Source organism: Chionomys nivalis, chromosome 4 (assembly GCF_950005125.1).
Source record: "Chionomys nivalis chromosome 4, mChiNiv1.1, whole genome shotgun sequence".
NCBI lineage: Eukaryota > Metazoa > Chordata > Mammalia > Rodentia > Cricetidae > Chionomys > Chionomys nivalis.
In genome coordinates this window covers 93406130-93432049 of record NC_080089.1, presented here as the reverse complement: position 1 = coordinate 93432049, position 25920 = coordinate 93406130, and the positions used below count along the sequence as shown (strand labels likewise).

Here is a 25920-nt window from a genome sequence, read left to right as displayed (position 1 = left end):
ATGTCAGGAAAGGGCTCTAGTAAAGATCGGTTCAGGCTGCATGGAGCATAGTTCTCTAGTTTTGTGGTCAGTATCTGTCTAAGCAAATGAAATGTTGCCACTAGACTTGATATTCCTGGCTCCCGTATCCCCACCCTGAAAAGTGAGCATTGTCCATTGTGTAGGAGGATCTGTTCCCGGCCAATCTGATAGCCTCTTCGATTGCTGTTCATCCCTTCACATCGGGAATGGGCTAAATAAATAGCAAGTTGTTTTGTTTCAGTTTTTCAAAAATACTTCCACCTCTGAAGGTGTACTTTCTGGGGTTGCTGAGCACCAAGAGTGTCTACTGAGCAGGCTGGGATGATGGGAGAGTCCAAAGTGTGGGAACACACTGCCCACTGGAAGCCACCACCTGACGGAGTGAGCTGAAGACGCACAAGATCTCAAAAGTTCTGTCTTAACAGAGTTTTCCAGGAAACGCAGAGCCAAAGGCCACAGGCAGGAAGAACAGTGTCACCGGTCCACTCACTTAGGAGCTGGGCTGCATTCGTTACTTCCTCACGCTGTGACAAAGTGCCCAGAGGAGGACATATTTATCTGGGCTCACGGTTCCAGAGAATTCACTCCATGGTGGCTGTGCTCTTGAGCAGAAGATATGACGGCAGCGAGATGAGTGGAGGAGTCATGGGACCAGAAAGAGCTCTATGAAGGGACCAGGGTCAGACAGAGTGGTGAAGACACGCCCTCCATGAAGGGACCAGGGTCGGACAGAGCTGTGAAGACATGCCCTCCATGAAGGGACCAGGGTCGGACAGAGCTGTGAAGACATGCCCTCCATGAAGGGACCAGGGTCGGACAGAGCTGTGAAGACATGCCCTCGTTAACCTGCTTTCCACAGCTCGGTTTCATCTGCCAAAGCATCCAGAACCTCCAGGATCATCGCCAGTTGAGGGCCATGTGTACAAATCCATGAGCCCACAAGGGAACATTTCAGATTCAAACCTTAACACCGACTAATCATGGCTTATTAATTTCAGCTACCATTCGATATGATCCCCTCAATACATATAGCATAGCAAATTGATCCAGGAGTGACTTTTGACACTTCTAGCTACACTGTATGACAAGGAGAGGTGTATGACCACTAAATCGAGTAACCAGAATTTTATTGCTGTAAACATGTAATGTCTGAAAGAAAGTTACAGAGCCTTAGGATCACCTGACATTATTAGAATGGCAGGCAGGGGGTGACCTCAGAGGCATCACCAGCAGGGCAGGATTGTGTACAAGCACACAATTCATATTTTCATATTTGACATTTTTCAAATGGCACCCAAATAGATCTCACAGAAAAAAAGCTTTCATAAGTTTGTTTCACTTTAATCTTATATTTTATTATTTTTCATTTTAATCATACATGAGTTGTGTGATTCACAGTGGAGACACCAGGGTCTTCGCAGAGTTAGGTCATCTGAAGATGTGCGCCTGACCTTGTTTATCCACAACGAACACTGACAAGAAGTTGAACTTGACAGCTTCACATGGACTCTGGGCCAGTTGGTTGTTTTGACCTCAGAGGTTATAGAGTTCTTAAAGCACAGATACGCTAGCCCCCTTCTTCCTGGTTCAGCATTATGAATGCCCTGCTACCCCTTTTAGAGAGTTTTGCAAGGAGCTCACGTCATAGTTACGACAGCTAAGAATTCATAGTAATTGGCCTTTGCTGTTTCTCACACTGAAATCCCCAGTTCTCGTCAAGAACCAATTTGGAAAACACCACACAAAGGACACTGGGGTTTTGTTGTTAACTCAAGAAGCCTCTGGTTTTTACCAGAACTTTCAAGCTCCTTCTCACCTTCAAAGTTGTGTTTTGTTTTGCTGAGACCGTTAAATTGAGTAAGGTTCCGCGCCGAATGGTTTAGGCAATGAGGACTGTGAAGACTAAGCGTGCTCGTGACAATTGCTACCGTATGGTCAGCGTTGATGTCTTGACTTTGGAGATTGCTATGAAGTAGTGCTGTTTTGAAACAAGAAAAATTCTCTCTGAATCGCCTGCATCTGTGATCCTTAAAAACATGCCTAAGCAAAACACATGGTAGGTACAACTAGTTCAAACACTTGGCCAGGTGTGAGTGTGGGCCAGCGGCTCAAAAGAGCCAACTTCACGAAAGACTTTGAGAGAAACTGGTTGAGCATCTCTGTGCTGAGTGCTGATTCCTGGAATTCTACTGAGGGTCCCAGCACATGGGAACAAGGCAGGCTTGATGTCTACTCTGTGGAAGCAATCTTGGTCATTTTTCTGTGGCTGTGATACAATGTCCTGACAAAAGTCACTTAAGGGAGCAGGGCTTTATTTTGCCTCAGTCTGGGATTGTCTACCAGTGTGTAGGAAAGTCACGGCAGCAAGAGCTTGAAGCCGCCAGACACAGCACATCCACAAACCAGGAGCAGAGAGTAAGGAATGTTCCTACTCAGCCTGACTTCTCCATTTCATGAGGTACAGGATCCCCACTCAGGGAATGGTCCTGCCCACAACTGAGATGGGGTTTCCCACAAGAATTAACCTAACAAGATAAATTCTATCGCAGATACTCTCAGAGGCTAACTCTCAAATAGTCGTTTCTCACAGGTATACCTGGAGGCCCGAGCCCTAAGCGATTCTAGAGCCTGGCTGGTTGACAGATGATACTGACCATCCTAGAGGCACTGATTTGGGATTGTGCTTCTGCCTGCTGTGATGGTGGTCACCCTTCTATTCAGAATCTCATAGGCGATCATCCTGCATCACAGGAGGAAGGGAGTAGCCAGTAAAAAGGCCTCTCTTGTTGACTTAAGTCCAAGGCAGCAACTATATCAAGGTGCCTTGCAAGGGAGTAGGTTAGGATTCCCCAGGGACAGGCTGCACCCCCCCGATCTGCAGCTGGGCCACGCTTGGCTGGACTTTCAACTTCATTACATTTCTCTTCCTTCTTCCATTCTACAGAAGACAAATTCCTTTTTAGTTTGTAGTTTTAGTTTTGGTTTTTGCTGGGTTTTTTTAAATGGTTATTATCTTTGCATTGGCATATTTTAATTTAACCATTTTTAAATGGCTATTTTGATTGCCTCTGGTGGTCCACTGTTACAAATATATAAACACTCTTGAACGTAAATTCTTGTGGGCAATTTAAGGAAAATCCCCAGAAATTGAAGTGTCAAGTTGAATGATCTGTTTTTAAAGTTACCTTTGGTAAATGCTGGTCCACAGATCATCAGTGTCTACCTCAGAACCTGGTCCCCTGAGGTTTCTCACGTGAAAATGCATGTTCACAAGTCCCTGTGACAACAGAAACTCTGACCGTCATCCCAGACATGTTAGATTCATCCATGTCACTCTATGGAGACTTCGACCGACCCATATCTAAGAATCACTTGCTATCTTTCAAATATCAGGAATATACATTCTAACACACCCTCCCTATTCTCTTATCCATCAAAGCCTGAGAACTAGTTACTCGTCTGTCTAGTTTGCTACCTAATAAATTCTAGGCATTTTTACACAGAAAAAAACGTTAGCGAGCCCTGGGCTGGGATACGTCATAGTCTGTACTGCTATAACAAAACACCTGGAAAAAAAAAGTCATCACTAAAAAGATATTTAGTTTACAGTTCTGGAGGTTCAAGAACATGGTGCTAGCACCTGCTCTTCCCTGATGAGGGCCTCTGGGCAAATGACATCACCTGCTACACAGAAAGAAGGATTGAGGAGAGGCACCAGGCTTATTTACAGCAACCATTCTCATGGAAACTAATCCCATCTCACAAAACCTACAAAGATCCCTTCAGTGGGCAATGCCCTTATGGCCTAATTACCTTCTTCCAAGAGCCTCACTTCTGGATGGTCCCATTGCCTCAACACCGCCACCCTGAGGGCCAAGCCTCTAGCACACACATAAATGCTGGAGGAAAAACTGTACCCAAACCATAGCACATATCCAAACGAGAAACGAAAAGTTCTTTTTGGCTTCTGAGTTTTAGCTTTATCTGGCACAAAGATTATTAGCTTGGCAACCAGAAAAGCTTGTTGTAAATATGAGAGCAGTATAGTAAACATAGATCATTTGCCTCCTAATGGTCACCCAGAGATTTATTGGCAGAGGGCGACCTAGACAAGGGACCTAAACATGCCCAACCGTCTGGTAGCGACAAAAGAAACCAACAAGAAGACAACTCCTGAAACAGCTCCCTGCCTCAGTCAAGGAAATTGTGTCTGCTCTCTGATAGGTAGGGTCAAATCTCAGGACTAACACATACAGTTTGAACCTCGCAGGGGCCCAGGTCATACTCTTGGTCACCTAGTGATGCCAGACCCCTGTGATCTCTGAGCCCTGACAAGGACTTAGGACAGTCATACAGAAAGCATCTTTAAAATACTTTTCTTCAGAACTGAGCCATGGTGGGTTGAAGGACAGAAAGTAGAACTGCAAAACAGCGCCACGGCAAATGCCAGGCTTAAGTGTGGGGCGGATCTCAGGTCAGGAGACAGGAACTGAAGAGAAGACACAGCCAGGGTTTGGTGTGGAGCCCCGGTGGATCCCACCCCCAGGAAGAATGTGATGATGTTCCGAGCCAGGGGAGGTGTCTATGGTGTCTGCAAGGTGCTGTGACTGAGCCTTATCACCAGGAAAGAAGGAACAATGAGCCAGACAGCAGGGATTGGAGAATGAAACCATAGAAAGGAGTGAAACAGTAGTCGCAGAGAACCTATTGAACAAACCCAACCAAACCTAAAAACTCTGTCATCTGAGAGAAAGCATAAAGGTCCGTGTGTCTTCACAACACTGCAGAAATCATTAACCCATGCCCACCAGTCACATAACGGTCTCTGATAGCCCCGCACTTCCTCCCATTCTTCTGCCTTAACTGCTAGAGGGGCACATCTGCCATTTGCCTTTTATTTTTAGTTTGTTTTGAGACAGAGTTTCTCTGTGTAGCCCTGGTTAGCCTCTGTAGATCAGGCTAGCCTCAAACTCAGATATCCACCTGTCTCTGCCTCCTGAGTGCTGGGACTAAAGGCGTGCACCACCATTGTTTGCCTTTCAAATTCTGCCTCTACAGACCACACCACTGTCGGCAGGCCCTCTGTGCGCCTTCAAACACCATAAACCTGCCCATAGTTCCTCTGAGGCTATCCATGCCCCCACCATCAGCTGGTGAAGAACAAAACCCAGTGGTAGCATTTCAGCTGTGCCCGTCTCTCTCCATGTTGAGACACCAGAGAGGCTGATGTTCTCACCAAGTGTCTCCACTTCTGCACATGTCCTCATCGTCCCGTGACTGTCCTCATCCCCGTTGGTAACTCTTGATTCTTGGCTTTCTAGTACAAACATAGGAGGGCAGGCTGTGATAAGCACGGATTCTAGTAGCATTTATACTGTCCTTGAAGTCCGGGGTTCAACTGATGCAGGCTGACATTACAGGAATGACTGGGGCAATCCATGTCCTCACTATGTTTGCTCTATATGAAGCTTATGTTCCTATTGGCTTGAAATTTTTTCTTTAAATTTTTTTTTGTGCTGGGCACAGTGGCACACACCTTTAATCCCAGCACTCAGGAGGCAGAGACAGCAGAATCTCTGTGTTTGGGGCCAGCAGCTTGGTCTACATAGTGCGTTCCAGGACAGCCAGAGCTACATAGTGAGACTCTGTCTCAAAATAAACAAACAAATAAACAACTTATTTAGATTTATTTTAATTTATGTGGATGAATGTTTGTTGGCATGAGAGTATGTCTTCTATGTGCCTGCTGCCCTCAGAAGTGAGACGAGATCAGATCCCCTCTAACTAGAGCTAGAGATGGCTGTGAGACACCACGTGGGTGCTCAGAACCAAACCCAGGCCCGCTACAAGACAGTGCTCTTAACCACTGAGTCATCTCTGTAGCTCCCTTCAAAACTTTCAGGACCGAGCATCTTCTGGTACTTAAATGACATTCTGGCCACTCAAAGGACTGGGTCCTCGTGCTAGGAAACTGGAGAGAATGGTACCTCCATTCCTAACCAAGGGGAGAGAGAAGTCAGAGTTCCAGGACATGCAGACAGGGTTTCTACATCCCATTGAAGAGTCCTATATGGTCATAGAGCACAAAGTCCAAAAGCAAAAAGTGTTCAGTAGGTCTTCTGATTGGCAGGTACTGCTGGAGGCCTTCCTTACTCCTGTCTATACTGACTCCATGCCCCACCTCCACTATAAAAACAGGCTTCTACACAGTCTATGACCATAGCAGAAAGAAGGTTCTAGCCCAAGAAAATTCTCTGTGAATTTGTATCACTCATCTCTTCTTATAGAAACAGGCACCACTAGTTCAAGGGGGTACTGGCTCAAAGAGGTTTAGCAGCTCCTGAAGGAGATATCCCATCATTGCAGTCAGGAGCAAGTGAGCAAAACTGAAGGCTCGCCCCAGGCAGAGAGACCAGCAATTGTCCATTACCTAAATGCCAGGCAGCATGAACTGCCATGTGGACAGAAAAGCTGAGGTAGCGAGAGCTTTTTAGTGACCATCCTACCCAGGATCAAACCTTACCCCATTTTATTGTACGTCAGCAAAAGGAACCACAATATATCTACCGGAATGACTCAGTAGAAAATGCTACTGTCACCAAGTTCAGGCCAGGGGGTGGGAAAACTGGATGCCTTGGGCCTTTCTTTCCGGGAAGAATGTAAGATGATCCAGTCATTCTCTGAAACAGGTGATAGTTTTCTGACAAAGTTAAACATTCTTTCCATATGATCCAGCCAATCCGCTCCTGGATACTTACACAAGAGAAGCGAAAACTTACATTCACCTAGCTGTCTGTATATACATATCCATGGCTTTGCATGCAATACCTACAATCTAAAAGCCAGTCAGAGAGTCTTCAACAGGTGAATGGTCAGCCAGCTGTAGAGCGGGCCACATTATCCAGGAAGTGGAATGGGTCAGAAGGACCTCCCACAGGACGAACAGGCTCATCTCAAAGGGTTACACAGATACGGAACACTTTCAAGGGGAGTGAATTGCAGTGAGGGAGATGAGTTCCATGGCTGCCATGGTCCAGGACTGGGGAGGCTGTGACTCTAAGGAGGCCCAGGGAGTGGTAGTGATGAACCACAGCATCCTGATGGTGTTGATGCTGCGTGAGAGAGCAGCAAAGCTACTGCGACAGAGAGCGCATGAGAAAACCAGAGAAACCAGATAAGCTCCATCCCCGGATCCCAGAATCAGTGTCTCACAGTCTGGAAGGTACCCGGACCACTGGGGAGTACTACGCTTACTGTCCCTTCCCTTACTTCCGGCAGGGTCTCACCCTGAGCCCAGGTTGGACGTCAACTCCCCATTCTCCCGCCTCTGCTGGGATCACAGGTGTGCGACACCATCCTTCCTTTACTGTTTTTGTAACTTCTTGTGACTCCTCCCCACTGCCAAAAACAGGAAGAAAAATTTATTTTTAAAATTTCTCAAATGATTGTTTTTCAAAATAGGGGGCTGTTAAGGTGGCTTAGCAGTTACGAACACTTGGTGCTCTGATTCCCAGTGCCCTGGTCAGGCAGCTCACAACTACATATAACTCCAGTTCCAGGGGATCTGATGCCTCCAGCCTCCATGTCCACACATCATACACATTTACACATACATAATTACAAACAAAAAATAAGGTATAGAGAGATAACTCAGTGTTATCTCTGAGGCATGTATTGTTCTTGTAGAGGACCCGAGTCCCAGTCCCCAATCAGGCAGTTTACAACTGTCTGTAAGTTCAGCTCCAAGAGATCCAACATGCTTCTGAGCACATGTGCACGCACATGCATACACACATGCACACATACATATGATAATAATAATAAATAAACCCTTTTTAAAAAGTTTTTCTAAATGAAAAAGAAGATGATGCAGAGGCCATTTCATAGCCTGGGGAAGCAACTGTTCTATTTATGTGACTGGTGTCTAACTTGTGCTTGGGTAAGCCTGTCCAATATCCTGGCAGCTGTGGCCTCACCCTCTCCTCCCAGGCAGCCCAGTTCCATGGAATCACAGCTCAAATAGTCCTGCTCTCGGTGTGAACAGCCCCTTATCCCCCTCCCTGAGGCTGTAACTTCAAAGCTAAGCAAAGACCCCGAGATCTAAGAAATGGCCACAGTGAAAATCAGGACAGTCGTTCTTCTCGCCCCACACCGTAATTTCGTTTCCAGAACGTGCTTTGTCTGCTCTTCACTTCATACAGATTATTCTCTTCACCTCTACCCAGCGGCCCCTCCTTAATGGAGGGAGATTAACCCTTCTTCGCCCCCTTTCAATCTTGTTTAGCTGAGAGCCTGCTTGCCACGGTGCTGCTTGCCGGGCACGAACACGGCTGAACGCTTTGAAGCACGGGCACTGCTGCTGAACACCTTTTTGCCCGACTTGGCCCTGAAAAGACAGTTTTGAAATTGAACTTGTGAGCTGCCTGGGTCTGTAGTATGGAATTGCATAAGAACAATGGCATTTGGGTCAAGGGAGACTTTGAGCTCAATCCCTCAGAACCTGTGGTCACAGAATCTACGGTTTGTTTATTCATTTATCCCTGACCCCACAGAAGGGTCTCCAGCATCACTTGAGATTCGGGCAAAGGGTACGTGACACCCTGTGCGGAAGTGATGATGCTTCTACGTACAAGCCACTGCCCCCGCGCCCCCATTACTAGCCTCAGCCCCTGGTTTCCTGCCGTGTCTTATTTATGTGCATGTGTGATTCATTTCAAGACCATGAGAGGTTAATCCCAGCACTCGGGAGGCAGAGGCAGGTGGATCTCTGGGAGTTCGAGGCCAGCCTGGTCTACATAGAGCTAGTTCCGGGACAGGCACCAAAGCTACAGAGAAACCCTGTCTCGAAAAACCAAAAAAAAAAAAAAAACCAAGACCATGAGAGGGACAGAGGTGTGAGTTTTTCAGGCCTGGGGATGAGCAGGAAAGCAAGCAGTTTGAATTGCTGACTTTTCGCACCATTCAACGCATCTCCGAGGCTTGTGCTGTTTTGTTTCTAAGTCATGCTGAACAACAGAAAACGAAACTTGCAGCTTATTTTTAGCCATTCATGCTAACTCATGAGATGTTTCTTTGCAAACCAAATAGAAGAAAGGTGACTTCAACTAGCTAAATTTAGAATGATTGACTTACAGCGATTAAGCCTGGGTCTCTGCTACTACCCAAGTATCAAAGATTCTTGGACCTAGGGAATTTTGAGCCTATACTTACATATTTTGTTTAAAATTGTTTTTAGTTGAGCTTTTTAAAGATGTAAATGTATTTGCTCCAGAGGAATTGAGAAACACATTATAAATCCTCTTTGGGCATCTGATCATTTTCATGTAATCTGCAGCAGTTCAATAAGCAAGTTGACAGTCTGAAATTCCTTCTAGAAGGAACCAGATGATGAAATCACAAGGAACAGAGCCCTGGACAGCAAGGAGTCCTGTTTCTATCCTCTTGTAAGGTCCGACTGTACTGTCTTTGGCCTCAGAGTGTGTAGACAACATTTCCCAAACTACCTTCCCCATCCTACAATTCTGTGAAACACCCTCAGGCACCAAGACCCAGGGGAAAAGGGAGGTGCTCTTTGGAGGTGGAGGTGGTCTTGTCGGGCCACCCTCATTTCCATTTCCCCTTTCCCTGCCCCCAAAAGGGCAGGTTTCACAGCTTTTCAGTCAGCTTGGGGTTTTTCTTTGAGGAGCGAGTGATGAAACCTTTGAAAGGTCTCCATAGGAATCTCCATCTGTCTCTCGTGGGCTGAAGTTCTCCATTTTAGGAAGCGTCTTGCTAGCCCCAAGACCGAAGCTGCCACCGGTAATGAGGGAACTAGCGAAAGAATCTCATGACTTAAGTTAGGAGTCAGTAACAAACTCTAGCGAGTCATCTCGCTGCATAAGGCAAAACTCCAGGTGCCCTGGGAGACACAAAGATCCCGCAGGAGGCAAGCCCAGAGACTCAGGTAATGGTGGCTGCTTCAACCAGTAAATGCTTGCGACGTTTTATGTTCAAAACAAGGAAAAGAAGTCAGTGGGATGTGAGTTGAGCTGCCGGGCTGAGGTGAGGCTCTCGGTACTCATTTGGTACTTTAGTTTATTTGGTGAAAGAAAAGACCAGTGCACTCCTAGGTTCAGTCTGGGAATATCTGTTGTCAAGGGGAAGGACATATGGGAAGGATGATTCTCTCACATGAGGTAGATGCTGTCATGTATAAGAAATCTTATTTACAGTTCCACCTTTCTCTTTCTATCCAATTATCATGTTCTCTAGAAAGAGAAACAGCCTCCCTGCCGGATCAGTATTTTCCTAGTTTCAAGTCTAGACTAGCCTATCATTTTGTCTGTCTGTTTGGTCAGTGGCAGGTGATCATGGTGGTAAATGGGCTTGGTGTGGCAACGGACCCGAATAGACTCAAGGTCGTCTAAATAATGTTCTTCAGCTAGCACTCTTCAGACACACTAAGACGTGAAAACAGAGCTCACACAGCTCCTAAAGCAGACCTCGTGGCAGTGGCACCTGTTGAGGGGGTTCCACCTGAGGATGTCTTGTCGTTTGGACTAGCTTGGGTTGAGCTGCACAGCCTCCTGTCCATCTTACCAGTTTTTCTCTTTTCTTTGTTGAAAACCTGTATTTCGGTTTCCCCTTCTCCTTCTGGCTCTTTCTTGGAGTATCTGCCTCTGAGTTTCCCTAGACTTTGGGAGTATCTGCCTCAGCGTGATCCCCAAGGCTTGGGAATATCCACCTCTGAGTAGTCCCCAAGGCTTCTGCCTGACTTTGCTATCAGATCTTTCCCAGATGCTGACAGGTGGAAGTAAAAAGTTGAAATCTACAAATTGAAGGCTTCTTAGTGTTCTAATTGCTCATCCCTCACTAGACAGAGCAAGATAATCCTCTCCCATTCCCAGGCAGGGTGGAGCAGGTTGATAAGAAAGCCCCTTTGAGAGCCATCTCACTGGCTTACACAATTGCTGACAGTTAATCGAAATAATCTGCCACAAGATGTAAGGAGGCAGGAGGCTTGGAATCCAGCTCTTGGTCTGCTCAACCTAGAAAGCAAGCTGGGATGGGTTCTTTTAGGATCACATACAAATAGAACTCCTATATATATGTAGATACGTACAGAGGGATTTTAGATCAGAACAAATGAACAGATGAATCCCAGCGCTCAGGATGCAGAGACAAGCAGATCTCTGAGTTGGAATAACTGACTCTGGTCTAACTAGCAATCTCCAGGATAACCAGTGTTGCTTATTTCAAGAAGAAAGAAAGAAGGAAGGAAGGAAGGAAGGAAGGAAGGAAGGAAGGAAGGAAGGAAGGAAAAGAAGAAAAGGAGAGAAAAAAGAAAGAACAGCTGTTACACATTCATTCATTAAAATGATACATTTAACCACTTGGCTTAGTTGAGGAAAATTGGGCTCTTAAATACACACAAGTCATGAAGGAGGATATAACTTAAATGTTTTTCTACTTTCAACTCTATCATAGGTTTTTTTTCTTTCTTCTTCTTTTTCTTAATAATAGAAAAGTGTGATAAAATGTAATTGAGAATGAAAGTATAAAATCCTAAGTAAAATTCCATGGCTTCAGAATGGCCATTCTAACTGTACAGAAGTTCATTAGTTGTATAGAGTTTGGAGCTGGGAAAGTGTTTGAGTGGCTCCCTTAATCTAGCTGTGTGATGTTTTTATTTGTGAGTTCCTTACAATAAAGTAAATTTTTAAAAAGTACACTAAAAATATATGCATGAGCCACAAAGAAGAGAAAAGATGTGGGCTGAGGAACAGCCACCACCCGAGACCAGATTCTGGCTTCCACATGCATGCATGTGTACCCCTCAAAACACAAATAAAGATACCCACACATACAAAAAAAAAAAAACAAAGGAAAAATACATGTTGGGAAAAGGACCTCATAATATGCACCTGATTTTCTGTTTAAAAATTTTTTAAACATTCTTTTTAAAAAATTTCTGTTTTAAAAAAATACTGTTTTGTTTGTAACTTGAAACCAGGTTGACCTCGATGATTTATGCTGACTTTTTCATTCACTACTAATTTAGGCTGTTAAAAGTCAGGTAATCTATAACAAATTTGTTCATAAATGCTAAACATAGTAGGTATAAAAGAAAGCCAGCTGTGGTTTTTACTACAATGATTAGACGAACTAGCTTAATACAGGTGCGATTTGGAGAAAATCTGTATAGATGCGGTGCGAGGGAGCAAACTCAAACCGAGCTACACCGCAAGCCTAAGGTGTAATGTGGAAAAACTGGACTTTCCTCAGTGAGATGTTAGCATGTGCAGAAATGCACACTTTCCCCAGCTACTGCATGCCATGAACCATTTACAAACTGCAACAAGCCTCCCTCCAAAGTTGGTACTCTACTTTCTACTCCTAATTTCCCAACATGGTCTCTTTGGGTTTTTTTTTTTTTTTATTCTTTTTTCAAATGGTCAGGCCCAGGATGTCTCTGGTTGGTGATCGTCTAAGTACCCACAATTCCATGAGAAACCTCCCCCCAGGATGTCTGGGAGGATTTCTGGAGTTAGGTAGAGATGAGATGCAGGATGCAGTCTCATCCCTTAGGGTTGGGGGAAGGTCCAGGCTTTCAATCAACTAGTCTCAGATTTTAAATCCTAGTCTCTATATGATGGTTATCTTTAAAACTGAAGATAGTCAATACTATAGGATATTGTACTATCAGGTTAGAATTTATTAATATAATTTAGTATGATTTTCAGCTTTGATCAGCCACAGTTCCTATGCAGATCTCTGGACAAGACATAGCCATTGGAAGTATGATGGACTTTCTTAAAATGCCAGCTAAATTATCATCCCATTATGTTTTAGATTATCTCTTCTTTTTTTTTTAAATATGTATAAGTGCTTTGTCTGAGTATCACAAGTATTCCTGGGACCCATGGAGTTCAGAAGAGGGCAGTTAATCCTCTTGAACTATGGAACTAGAGTTACAGATGATTGTGAGACACCATTTGGATGCTGGGAATCAAGCTTAGGTCCCCTGAAAGAGCAGTCAGTGTTCTTAACTGCTGCGCCATCTCTCCAGCCCCCCAAAGTTAAGTCATTGATAAATCACTTTATTGAAGGTTAAGGTAATGCATGCCTTTAATCCCAGCATACAGGAGGCAGAGGCAAACAGGCATCTCTGAGTTTGATGTTAGACCCACCTACACAGTGAGTTCCTGGTCAGCCAGGGCAACACAGTGAGAGTTTGTCTCAAAGAACACAGCCATTGATAATTAGACGAGATCGGGCGCGTTCAGGGTGGTATGGCCATGCCATTGATAATTAAAGAAGGAAAAAAAAAAAAGAAAGAGAACTACCAAATTGTTTCCAAGCCTGAATATAATCAACATCATAAAAAAAAATTCTGCTTTTTATATTAACATAAGAATTTAAACAAAAATATTATACATGGTAAATATTTATTTTTAAAATTCCGTTGACTAGCTAACCTGATCATGGGCTCACCTACTGATATGTAGATTAGGTATAAAATGAAACCAGCTGTAATTTTTAAAGCTGTGAATGGCATCAAGAAACATGCAAAGCCATTCAAATGTTTATAAACCAGGGATTCCTCTGGGACTTAGTGCCCTGACTTGATGGGTTTTTTTCAAATGAGAAGAGCCAAGCTTCGTTCGTACTTGAATTATGTACTTTGCATAAGCCATGCAATTTAACTTTAGCTCACAGGCCCGGAAATAAAATTAGCCCCGCCTGCAGAACGCAGAGGCCAAAGAATAACACGCCAGTAAAGGAGTCTCTCCTCCCTTGCTCTGTGCTCCAGCTCGTTCTTGCCGCATTGTTTTGGGAACCTTGTGTTTGACTTGTCAAAGCCTACAATGTTCACTGTGGAGAAGGGATTCTCATTTGAGTTAATGTCTGTGCATATGCCCTGAGGATGAAGGGCATGTGATTTTTTTTTTTTTTAAATCCTAAGCAAATGCATATCTTTGCCACTTGTAATCGTGACAAAGTTTAAATAATTCAAGCATGAGCATGCCTTTTTTTTTCCAGTGCAAAACAAGATTTATTAGTTGACAGCATCTGCCCAAACAGATTCATTTCTCAGAATATTTACAGCTAGAATTCATGTTTGCTTAACCCAAGTAGGCTTGGTGAATATATCAAATTTGCTCACTGGGGACATCACAAAATAACATTCAATATGTGGGGGTTTCTTGATCATTTTGACACAAAGAGTGAACAAGGATACCCCACAGGAGGTGTAGAAACCCTTTGCCCTGGCATCTGGTTATAAGAAGTACCCAGATAGGGCCCAACCACAGCCACCACCCTGACATACAAAGCAGCCCTTCTCAACCTGTGTCTTGACCCCTTCAGGAGTTGGACAACCCCTTTCACAGAGGTCACACATCAGATACTTCGCACGTCAGATATTTACATCACGATTTATATCAGTAGCAAAATTACAGTTGTGAAGTAGCAATGAAAATAATTTTATGTTGGGGTCTGTACAACGTGAACTGTATGAAGGGGTCGCAGCACAGGGAAGGTCGAGAGCCACTGCTGTAAAGGATGTGACACTATCCCCTCATCTCCAGGGGGCCTGAGATGGATGACTGCTGTTGCCATCGGCAGTTATTAGCCCAGACAGAGGAGCCGCTGACTTGGCTCAATAGCATCACCACTGATTCTGTATCCCAATAATACTTTGTGCATGCGTAATGTGACCGTCTAGCCTTCCGACGTCATTCATGGGGACTAGCTCAACAGTCACGTGCCAAGGTGTTTCCTTCACCCTTCTTCAACTCTTCTTGAAGGGCTCTGCTTTATAGATGATGGTAGTTAGCTTGGTGCTTGTAATGTCACATAACCATCTAATTCTAGACCCCCTTGGTAAAGAAGGAATTAGCACAAGGAAATTCCATTCTAATTTTTGGTCGCTGTCAATGTTGTTAGCCAGAGTATCAAGAGCCCTGATGTGGGGGTGGGGAAGAGGGCTCCACCACTGGTGTTAGAAACACCAGAGCTACCATTTTCTTTCTGGAGCACTGTGAGAGAGAATTGTGCTTCAACAGAAGGTGACTTGCTGTGGATCAGGTAGGTCTCACTGTCCCGACAGCCTACCCTACTGACAGAATAACGCCTATGGGCTAGAGATAGGCAGGGGTGCTTTCCGCACAGTCAGCTGCCAATCACTTCTGATCCGAGGGAGAAGATAGAATTCAGACTAGAAACAATCCAGTAGGGAAGCCTACTACCTAAGCCGAGGTGTTCCGATGGCTTTTCTCCTCTAAACAGTTTCTAGGGTGCGTGAATGCTTTGCTAACCGCGTTATTATCAGGCAGCTCATACAGAGAATAGAGTCACCGGAGAACTGGCAAACCAGGAAAACATTAATTCATTGGTGCATTGTTAAAATTAATTAACAACGGCATATTGGTGATGCAAGAGGCAATTAAAGACTGTGTGAGGAGAAAAATGTAAAGATTACATATTTAGAAATAACCTCAGAGCACTTCATAAAAATGCTAGCTATATCTGGGCTCTGAGGGTGGAGGTGGATTTGGTTTCTTTGTAGAAAAGAGTCTGTCTTCTTTTCTTAAAATAAAGACTTCTTGTTATACAGCGTGTTAAATATTTTTTTTCTGTTTTTAAATCTGCTGGTGGGATCTTAAAAAAAATATACCAAGCTAACCTATTTTCCACTTTGGAGACGTAGCCACACCGGCTTCGTAGAAAAATAGCATTTGCTTATGAAGTGTTTCTTTAAAATCCTGAATAAGCAGCCATTTAACAGTTTTGTTCCATGTGTTAACATTTTGTTGCAAATTGAGCTCTAAGTGTGTGTGTGTGTGTGTGTGCTTATGTGTGTGCATGCACGTATATGTGTGTGTGAGAGAGAAGAATGAAAGGATCTGTGCATATGAGTTCTTGAAGGCTTTTTAAAATTAAAATACAATAATTAAAAATAATTTAAAAATAATTTCTCATAATTACGAATTGGATTCTATAGACAGCAATCCCAGTTTATTACATACAGCCACACTAGGTCCCATCAATCCGGAGCAGCGGGGGAGGTGACACTGAGGAAGACATGAAATTTGGTGTCTGAGTAGATGAGATTTAATTTTGGGAAAACATTTCACTCATAAAATGGATATCAGCCCCGACCTCCTAATGTCAATGCCATGGTGCACATGTAGCTTAAATAAACCTCCAAGTAAAACAAAGGGACATCGCCTCTAGACACACACTGCCTCCCTGCCAGTGTGTACCGTCCATTGCCTTTGGTATTCCTATAACTGGCTTGTTCGCTTTGGAGGGGGAGGGGGAAGACAAATCACTCCGCATTTGCTATGTTTGGAACACATACAGTATGCTGCTGTAAATCTTACTATTATTTAGGTCAATATCCTAAAGATAGCTTTAATTGTTTATGAAGGCAAGCTATACATCCTAAGGAACCTGACATAATTTATTTTTCTATACTGATTTTCTTGGGCTTCTCCCTGTAAGGAAAGTCTCTTCCATCTTCATACAATTATGTCTGCAGCGGTATCTGCTGTTCTGTTCTGCAGATCCATTTAGCCGGATGCATTTATGCTGCCTGTGGTTAAAGGTTATAGAACGGATACAGACAACTGATCATGCATTCTTCTACAAGCCTGCCGCCACCTTAGGGTTTGGAAAAAAAAAATCTACAAATGCTATTCCCTTTTTCAGAATCCGTCGTCACTCGGCAGTAGCTTAGCAGGTTTTTTTTTTTTTCATTTTTTTTCTGCTGCTGCTAGCAATTCTATGAAATTAACAGACTATAAAATGCATCCCCAAGCAGATACATACTGTATTGCAAGCTTTCTCCAAGAAGAGGATATGACTGTGCTCATTCCAGCTGATTTTCTTCCTTAGCAAAAGGACTGTTTAATTTTTTTTTTTCAGAAGCAGAAGGACTCCTTCATTGTGCAGCCGCTCTGCTTCAGTGCATGGAATGCCTTCTACTGCCTGGTTGCAGAATTTGGAGTTTGCTAAACAGTGGTTAGTGATTGGGCTCATCTTGCATCACCAGTTGATGACATTTTTCTTTGTTCCCTCCTACCCAGTTGAGCCAAGACTCTGAGGCTGATACGCAATGTCACTTACAACATTAATCAGATACTGCATTTAAGGTGAGCTGTCCCTTGCCTCCTCCTTCTTCCCTCGCGCTGCGCTGGCTCGCTTGTGGGCTGCATGCAGTGCGTAGCTTGCTTGTGTGAGCCTAAGATGGCAGGCAGGATTAGCCGTGCTGTGCTGTGTGTGCGTGCTGTGTAGAATTCATTACATGTTGCCTAGTATTTCCGATGTGAGTATGTGAACGCTCTCTATGCCATATCATCTGGTAGCGAAGCCTGGCTCTGCATCTTTACAGCCTTCGTTATTTCGACATCACCCTTCTTTTCGAGTTCATTTGCTGCTGGAGGTTTGCTTTCCATCACGTTCAAAATAAGATTCTGTCTCTCTCTCTCTCTTTTTTTTAAACAAAGCCAAATAAATCCCACAAAACCCTAAAACCCAAACAAGAACAACAAAACTCTGCTACCAGATGGTGTCTCCCCCTTTCTCCTTGCATTTGCTGTCTTTTAAATAATGTATGTTGTATTGTTAATTAATGTGAATATCAAATTAAACACTTGAAACTTACATGTTTATTATGCAGGTAGGAGTCCAGGTGAACTCTATTTTTAACTCCTAGGTACCGCATCGTGTGCGAGCAGGGCAGGTCCTGCCTCATGTTTGTGTTCTCAGTGCTGGGATCAGTGGTTTGATTTTCAGCAGACTGTGACTGTGGCTGTGGCCTTTGCAGTGGTCAGTTCTGAGCTTTGAACTCTCTGAGGAGCAAGGGAGGAGAAGAATATCCAACACACCACCTCCTTGGCTGCAGCCTCAGAGAGTCCTCGGAGAAGAAACTTCTTCCTTCAGTCCTGCTTTGCCGTTGATAAATTCAGTCCTCGTGATCACAGTACACTCAGGCTGCTCTGCGTGTGACGCCTGGTCTGTGTGACCATCGCATCTAAAACTCGTGAGCAGGAAGACGGAGAAATCAGTGGTCTCCATCGCCTCACATAAAAATGGCCGAGTGTCTTGCTATGCTAACACTGCCCTGAGTGACGCGCACAGGTAGGTTGGAATTTGCATGTTTTATAGATTTTTTTTTTGAGCCATGCAGGAAAAACATCAGATGCATTAAAATGTGACTTTTAAAAATTGAAACTAAGATACTTGTAATATGTTGGAGATGGCATGAAGCTAAATAGCCCCTTGTATCCAAATACTACATAAACACAAGCATAAACTTATAAAGAGACTCTGCTGTAAAAGAGAGATGGCTTCTGTTTTAAAGAAATTCAGTTTATGATAGGTGTGGCGCCACTAGACAAAAGAATTTTTTTTTTTTAAAAGTCTGGTGATTTGGTTCAATTTTAGCTAAAACTAAAAAACAAATGGGTTTCTGAGATAATCTCCAAGAGCATAAATAAGTTCAATAGGAACTATTAAAAATGTTTAATCTTTAAGAAGCGGACTTTAACTGTATTGTGTGAAATATGAAAATTAAAAATTAAATTCTTTCAAAATCATATTTTTTGACGTATACAATGATACATCCATCATTTGTATGTGCATGGAACTGGGGGGCGGGGCGTTATCATTTCTGAAGGGGGAAATGTTAAGTTTCCATGGCCCTCCTCACAGAAATCGAGCTCCATTCAATGAAGCTGAGCCCTTAGAATGGCTCATTGCAGAAATACAGCCGTGACTCCCTGTGTACCAAATCCTGGTATTTTTCAAAAATCATTTCACAAGCTCTTTCCTTTGAGCCGAACCCCTCAAAAAATATTTTAGTTTCAAATTAACACTGGGCCAGAACCTGTTTCCTTGGTAACCAACTCGTATTTAAAAATGTAGTAATAGATATGCACAAGAATGTGTTAGAAACGGAGCCACTTGCCAAGTGAGAGCCTTGCAGCCCTGTGTCCTCTCCCACAGAATGTGCACTGCTTTAGACATTCCTTTTTAAATGGCAGTCTTCAAACCCTAACATCCCAGCTGCATTTCCAAATCAGCAGAGGCTTGCTCCGCGGCAGCTCTTCCCTTCCCCCTTTGTGCTCAGCACGTTCTCAACGAAGCTTTCTCCACGCGCTCTAGATTGCAGTCCAGGTTTGTGGAGAGAGGTGGGCTTTCATTCTCACGAGTTCACGAGCGCCGCTGAAACAAAAGCCGTTTCAGACATTCTAAGAATCAGCCAATGCCTCTGCTTCTGCCTTCCTCAGCCCTCCATAGTGACCTCCCAGCTTCGGGTAGAGCTGCACCCAAACCCCAGCCCTCCCTCCCCATGACAGGTGTCTGTTGAGCCCTCATGGGAGCGTCTTTGGGGCTGCTGCCAGGCCTGCACCCTCTGGGAGATGCTCCCAGGTGAAGCAGTTTGAGGTTCAGAACCATCTATATAAATGGGCGCTTGTTTCCAGCAGTCTGCTTCACTTCCTACAGGAACATCTGCAGTCAAATCTCTCATGGGTTAAAGAGTAGCTGTTGTTTATTGGTGTTGTGTTGTTTTGAGGCCAACTAAGTTATTGTGCTTGGAATCATTATGTGGTTCGGTTATATCAAAGCATGATTCTCACGGTGATTCGTTCTCTGGGCTTGCCACGAAATAGCCGTCTTCCTGCAACACCTTTTTTTTTTTTTAAATCTGCTTGGGAGCCATTTTGTTTCTTGCCTGTGACTTAAAATGACTAAGTACATTTCGAATATACGATCCGTCAGGTTGCAGACTGAAGGGAAATGTCAGAAGCCTGATAAAGAATGGACATTTATTTTAGGACCAGCAGCGTGAACGGTTTCAGGAGGATGGGGCTAATTGTCACTCACTCTTGGACAAGCATAGTGAACTCTCAGCATCTGTAGTTAAAATACTTGCTGCTCAGAAAGAGCCTAGCAGGATGTCTTCCATCTTGATAGGCCAGGACAAACTAATCCTTTTAAATGAATTGGAATCTGAACTACAAGATTGGGTGGATGAAATGCAGTTGTTGCTTTTGCGTGAATGAATGCCGGATAGATCCCACGCTCAGAGGATGTTGAGCCTTTTGTTTTCTACTTAACCGTGGTTGCGTCATCATGTAGATTTTCATAGCTAATGATTTTTTAAGTGACATTATTCATTTGTGTTGCTTTAAAAGAATTTCAAATATAATTAAAATATAATTCATAGATCCAGAAAACCGAATACGACTGTTGGGAAATATACTGCACCGTTATCACTCTAATAAATAGACCCGTGAATGAGAGAATAATTATTATTTATTACTTTGTCGTGTGTCTCTTAGAGCGATATTTGCGAGGCATAAAGCTTTTCTAAACTTACCCATTTACAATTATTATTGGATTTCCTAGATTAGCTGAAATGAGGGAAAGTGGCACTTACTCCTTGCTGTCTAACAGACTAGGTAGGCTTAACCCCTTTACACTTTTTGGCTGAGGTGTTTGTGCTGGGCAGGCCAGAGCAGGTGCGACAGGAGAATGTGCAAACAACTGCTTTGTTCTATCAAAATGCAGTGGGCAAATGTGTGGTTTTCTGCCTGAATGATTTATAGTATAAAACTCTCAACTCAAGTTTCTCTTTGGGGAATAGAAAAATATTTTTCCAAGCTTTAACTCAGGGGTGATGTGTAAGGCTTCGTCTCTTGCTTCTACACTGGCGTGGATCTAACTCCGTCCTCTCTGAGGACCTCCTGTAGCTGGACTGGCAGCCAGGCCACAGCACAGGCTTGGAGTCTCTTTATTGCTTTATATGTTGGGGGGTGGGGATCAAACTGAGTCCCATGCGGCGGCTCGTCCTAACGGCTGCTTTCCAAGGCTAAACATTCAGCATTTTTCCTGAGCACCTACTATCTACCAGACATAGTCCAGAAGCTAGAAATACAATAATCGACAAGACAGACCAGAGCTTGCTTCTCATGTTTCTGCTGGGGTAGACAGTAGGGCAGTGGCCAAAAAAAAAAAAAAAAAAAAAAAAAAAAAAAAAAAAAAAAAAAAAACCAACAGCAACAACATGGAGGCAAATAGCTAACAAACCCAAGAACAAGAAGGAGAAGTAGCTGGGTGCAGTGGCACAAGCACCCAGTGTAGTTCAAGCACTGGGCTAGCCTGGGCAAGTGACCCTGTCTCAAAAACAAATAAAGAAGAGCTAGAAGTTAAAAAAAAAAATAGCAAGGGTGATGTGCTGTACGGAGAACCACTTGAATGGTTGGTTTGGGAAAGCCTTCCGGGGCTGTGGCACTGGAATAGAGACCCACAAGGTAAGGACGCAGCAGGACAAGGAGCTGGAGGAACTGCACCATGTGCATCAGAGTGTGCAAGCATGAGCTGCAACCCTGTCTCTGTGGACCCGTCAGCCTCCTGAAGCCAGGCTTCACAGCTCGGTGGCTGCTCCTGCCTTTGCGAGCTCCTGGGGTGAAGGCAGTCCAGGCCCCTGCGGGCGGCTGCTTTGGCCTGTCAGACACCAGCTATGTCTGCCTTTGACCCCAGCAGCGCCCTGAGTGTACGTGGGAAGGTAGAGTGAAACTCTTGGCACTGCATCCCAAGGAGTGATGCAATGCCGGCGCAGACCCAATGTCAACTCAGTAACGGCCTCTTGGAGCAAGGAATGTTCTGGAAAGTATCTTGTTTTGTTTTTCATAAGGACTCCAGGATTTAAGCTCATGGCAAAACAACGAGACTTCCATTTCTTGCTCTCTTTTTTTTCCCCCAAGGGCAAAATGCTCGAAGGGTCTACATTTCAACTGCCCAGTAAACAGCCTTTGTCTTAAAAAGCCTGACACACTCGGGCTCTGCCTGGTTTTTCTCTGATACAGCAACAGGGCTTACAAGGGTCTTCAGAGCTATTGCTCTTCCATGCCTGTCAGGTTAGTCGCCGATGGGGATCAGAGAACAGGAATGATCCGTTATACAAGTTAAACACTCTACGGTCCTTAAAAGCCTTCTGAACATTCTAGAAGCACTTTCTAAAACTGATCCGTAACTTAGCAGATTACCGAGTACCCCAGAGGTGGCCTGGCGGGTTCTTCATACTTCGTTGGTTTTACAAAACATCCTGCTGCAGGGCAAGCTTGTTCTAGTCCTTTGCTGTAAAGAATCGCCTACCACGGGTGGAAGCAAGAGATGCTTCAGCCATTTGCTTCACCCTTGGAGTGTTTGTTTAGCATTTCCTAGGTAACGGACACTGTTGTCGGCCAGGCAAAATGGATATGACCGTGCCCCCACGGGACTCTGTTCAGGTCCCCCCCACAAGGCTAGATAATGGTATAGACAGGCACAATGACGTATCCTTCCGGTCGCAGAAAGAAATCTTTGTTACCATTCCCTGAAGTCGATTCTTCAGTGTACAGACAGCTCAGCCAATGTCAAGGACAGGTTCCTTCGCTTGGATTCAGTGTCTTTTCTCTCGCCACCTCGCTAAGACGTGTTGGCTACTAATAAAGCCACCGTATGCCTGGCTACCCTTCTCCAAGCTGGTCCGCCTACATTGCCAGGTGACCTCAGTAACGGCTGCCACTTTTGAATTCATGAGCAGATGTTAGGTTGAGAAGCCCTTGAATGCAAGAATTTGAATTTGTGATGCGGGCAACAAAGGGGCGGGGAGGCCTGGCTCCTGACATCTGCAGAAAGCTTGCTGGGCAGCAGGTAAATTGAACCCAGTTGCTAAATCACTCATCTTTGTTAGGTGATCCCAGCAGTCACCGCTGTGGTCTAAACATCGGCCGTGACCAGAAAATTGTTCTCTGGTCTGGCAGCTGACTCTGCATCTTTTTGTTTAATGGAATATTTGCTTCCGCGGCTCTTTCCGGCTAAGGGTTGGAGACCAGCATTTGTGTCCGCTTTCATTCTGTTAGGCCTGCAGAGGGAGTTTGTTTTCTAGTACTGTTTTGTTTTTTTAAATGCCAGTATAAATATTCTTTCTGTGTTCATGAATGCATGAAGGCTTTCATTGTTTGCTTTACACAATAAAATAACCATCTTCTTTACCCTCCCTCGCTTGTTGCTACCAAATGGGTATTTTGAAATATCTTTTCCTTCTGCATACTAAAACCCCTTACTGGGTCCAAGGCCTTGCTCTAATTAAGGTCTCACTGTGCTGCCCTTCTCCCCAATCCCGAGCTTGCTGCAGAGTGCCCGCCTGAGGGCCTAACAAGCCTGTGAGATGGGAAAACAAAAGCCACCAGCAGAGAATGTGGTTAAATCCCAGAAGGGCAGTGCCCTTGTAATCCCCACCCCACCCCACCCCCTTTTCTCTTTATTTCTGGAGCTGAGAAAGGGAAAAGGAGGATTTTTAGCAGGGACAGGGAGGAACCTCGTCATGGATTCTTTAAAGTATGCAGGGTACAGGAAGTCACGTGGAGAGAACAGGGCGTCATCTGGAAAGCAAAATGGGGTGGTGCCGACCGAACATGCAGTGGGCAGCGGCTGAGGCGGTCAGAAAATGGGAACGATGGAGCAGACAGCAGGCAGTGGGGGCAAGCAGGGGAGGCTGCTTTGCCCCACTCTGAAACCAGGGGTTCAGGGTACAAGGGAGAAAATGGAGAGTCTGCTGTAGAGAAAGAAGTCTGGGGTGCAGGCCGCCGGCCAGCTGCATGGAGACAAAGCTCTAAGCCATTCTGTTGGGCTTCGGACGTCTGGTTGACCTTGTTACTTAATCGTGCCACCTAGCCTATCGGGCAGCATGCACTGATGGCTCTCCTTCGATGTGATAAATCTTATAAAGCCTTACAAAGTCTTTAGTTCCATCCTAAAGCTCAGAATGCCAGCGAAGACCCCCCTTCCCTCCATGAGACCTCCACCAAAGTTTAAGCAAAGCGAGAGGGCTTTTAGCTTGCGCTGTGCCTAAGAACAGCTGGGCTCCCACAGAGCAGACCTAGAGCTAAACCTGCAGGGTCTGGGAGAAGGAAAGCCAGACAATGACTCGGGATCAGTACATAATTTATCTGGGAAAAGACCTAGAGAGATATCTGTGGTCTAAGTTCTTCACTTAAAGGCTAGGGAGTCTCAGGGCAGAAAAGGAGAAGGGGATGGGAAAACGTCCCTCTTTTGGCCCGTGGTCAGCCGATACTAGTGTAACCGGAGAAATAAAGTTAGCAGTGGGTTACAGAATGTTGCCGAACCATAAACTCTCCAGTGGTGGTTAGCCTTTACCAGGGGCTGGTAGAATAGGGAGGGTAAGAATCTAGAAAAACAGGTTACTTTAGTTCTGAGAATTATCACTTGTAAAGCTTTACAAAATGATGTGACCATGGCTAACACTACCCAAAATACCTGCTGTAAGATGCAGAACCAAGAAATTCTCTTTCCCAAATCCGTGCTTCTCTGCATTTGGCTCCCTCAAAGCCTGCTCCTCCTTCCTCTTCTTCCTCTTTCCTTCCCTCTTTTCTTTCCCTCTCCCTCCCTGTCATCCTTCCTTCTTCTTCGCCATCCTGTGTGGTCTCATCGCTCCTTGGCCATCCCCAGGGGAGATTCTGATTGTCTGAATGTCTTGGTCTGCAGAAGAACCAGGACAGGGTGGCATGGGAACATTGAGTATGTTGTCTTCCTTGTGCTTCTTGCCTGCTGCTGACAGAAATTCAAACCAGACTTGACATGCCCCAGGCATGTTTTTTTTTTTCTCTCTCATTGGAGGAACTGGTCAGAGCAATTGTGCCTTCAGAGGTTGTGTGGGGAGTCAAATGTAGTCTCATATTTGACTCCTAGTCTATTGTTCCTTCTATTAAACCAACTGTTCTCAGTTAACAGGGAAGTTTAGCCCTTTCGTTTATAAAAGATCAAATAGAAAACAGCTGAGGCTTTTTTTAATGCCTAATATTTTTTTTTAATTAGGAATATGGGGTAGAGTATTTACGTCACATACATAAGGCCTTGGGTTCAAGCAATAAACCAAAATAAAGAATTAGACAAAACTTCAACAGATTGATTGATGGAGTCGACTTTCTCTAGAGATCTGTGAACCAGGTAGCTCCTTTTCTATAACAAATGGGCTGCTTTGGGCCTGGCAAGAGCCAAGTTTTATAAGGTAGCTTGAGAGGAAACACGGGGGTTCACACTGGTTTCTTCAGTTTTCTGCCCTTAAGAGGGTTAAAGCAGAGGGACTTTCTTATGTGATAGCCAGGGTTGGCCTACTTCAGAATTATCTTCTGATTTCTCAACCTAATTCTAGTTCAGTCATTTGGAACTTTAGTTCATCTATTGGGATCCACAAGGAACTCTGTATCAGTTTATTTCAGCTGGGTGTGGTGCTGTCCAACTTTAATTCCAGCACTCCAGAGGCAGAGGCAGACAGAGCTCTGGAAGTTCAAGGCCAGTCTGGTCCACATAGTGAGATCCAGGCCAGCCAGGGTTACAGTGAGACCCCGTCTCAAAAAACAAAACAAACAAACAACAACAACAAAAACAAAAACAGCGAGTTGATGCAAAGCTAAGGATATTGCATGAGTATCTATATAACAAAGAAGAAAGCAAATTTTCAAATTTTGTATTGATTAAATAAAATATACAGTATTAGCCATAATAACTATAATAGATGTGGTTGTAATTGTGTCTCTACACTATTTTGCACAATGAAATTTGAACTCCATATGATTTTCTCATCATATAATGTTCTTCTGTTTGACACTCCCTCAACCCATCACTTAAAAATGTAATACTTGGGCTGGAAAGACAGCTCAGATGGTTAAGAGAAAATAATGCTTTTGCAGAGGACCTAAGTTGGATTCCCAAAACTCATCTTGCTCACAACTGTCTGTAACTCAAGCTCCAAGGGATCCAATGCCTCTGGCCTACTCAGGCACCTGTACTATGTGCACACAATCCAACAAAGATACATATTATGAATATCATAATTTAAAA

General features: G+C 44.3%; 1 protein-coding gene across 1 annotated transcript in view; it reads left to right on the top strand.

The window, feature by feature from the left end:
- The window catches only part of Zbtb38 (zinc finger and BTB domain containing 38), a 78788-nt gene that overhangs the window by 3095 nt on the left and 49773 nt on the right, over positions 1-25920 (top strand). The window contains exons 3-4 of the mRNA XM_057767252.1: positions 17094-17159; positions 17723-18147. The gene's annotated coding sequence lies outside the window, so the exon portion shown is untranslated. The remainder of the gene's footprint in view (positions 1-17093; positions 17160-17722; positions 18148-25920) is intronic.